Below are 1,532 nucleotides of genomic sequence, written 5' to 3'. Positions count from 1 at the left end.
TTGAGTCATGATCGTGCGACTGGAACCGCTATAGGTGCCAACATAGGCTACCACCCGGCTGTGGCTGAAGGTTTCATGGGCCGTGGCTGAGAGTTTCATACAGCATTATATGCTATGCAGAAAACTGAGTTGCTCTGAAGATACTTCGGATCATTTTTTTTTAATCACTTTTATTTAGCTTGTTTTTGTTCCTGTTTGTATGTTTTCCTTGACCAAATTATGTAACTCAATTTTCGACCTGATACTTTCGTCAGATGGACTTGAAATTTTGCATGTTTACTCAATGCCAGCGACAATACAACCTTCCATGATCAGCAGATTAGCAGTGACCTCTAGTGACCTTTCCCAGTATCTCAGGATTTGTCTGAACCTCTTTGACTCGCAAATACCTCTACGGATTTTCCACACCTTCATTGACTCGACAGGCTATCATAATTTGGTTATAATTTCTGTCAAAACTAAACAGATATAAAATGAAATAATATAATAAAGTTTTTTAAAACATTCTTTTATCAAAATGCACTAAAAAACGAAAAACCAATATTTTGAGATACCAGGACTTTCATACAATTATCGTTTCCACAAAAATAAAAGTGTGGGCCCAAATATGGAAGGAAAAGCTACAAGAGATAAAAATTATATATATTTCTTTTCTTGTATCATTTCCTTCCATGTTTGGCACCCACGTTTTTATTTTTGTAGACAATTAATTATAAGAAATCCTGGGGTCTCAAAAACTTTATTTTTCACTTTTTAGTGCATTTTAATAAAAATGTGTTATAAAAAAAACTTTTTTTTATACATTCAGTCCTTGCAGAGTTTTGCACTGAAATAAACGTTCTGTTGCTTCCTCTTACTTCAGAGTATATGTCTTTAATTATCTTTTAAAGTGACATTTTAGTGTCAGCACACTTAATCTGGCCTACATAAGTATTTGACGCCTATCTACATTTTTTTTCCTATCCCTCTCATCAGTGAACCTCGGCTTTATTATCTTTTTAATTGTATATTCTTTTCAGTACCCTGGGAAAGCTTTTTTTTCTTCTTCTTCTTTTACGAGTCTTTCTTCTCGGGATTTTGGTTTGTGTACTGACCTAGTATTTCTACATTTTCGTACCCCTTATCGTTTATGAATATAATTTGTCGACCACATACCATAGAAATGGGTGTATATAATACTCTGATCCCCAAGGGGTAGTACTAAACACGGCATCCTAAGAGGCTTCACCCATGTTTAGTACTAGCACCTCGGAGGTGACGTATAGATAACAAGCCAAAGTGGCACCTCTCTCTCTCTCTCTCTCTCTCTCTCTCTCTCTCTCTCTCTCTATCTCTTTATATATATGATATATATATATATATATATATATATATATATATATATATATATATATATATATATATCGATCACACTTTCTCCCCAGCAGACTTTATAGGAATTTTTACATTTCTTTTCTTCTTCTACTGCCTCATTTACTAGTTTTTCCCTATCTGTCGCTGTTGAATTGTTTTCCTTGTCTATTCCATTTGCA

This window comes from Macrobrachium nipponense, chromosome 5, assembly GCF_015104395.2.
Source record: "Macrobrachium nipponense isolate FS-2020 chromosome 5, ASM1510439v2, whole genome shotgun sequence".
Classification (NCBI taxonomy): Eukaryota; Metazoa; Arthropoda; class Malacostraca; order Decapoda; family Palaemonidae; genus Macrobrachium; species Macrobrachium nipponense.
The sequence above is the reverse complement of the archived record's forward strand: the minus strand, read 5'-3'. Positions refer to the sequence as shown.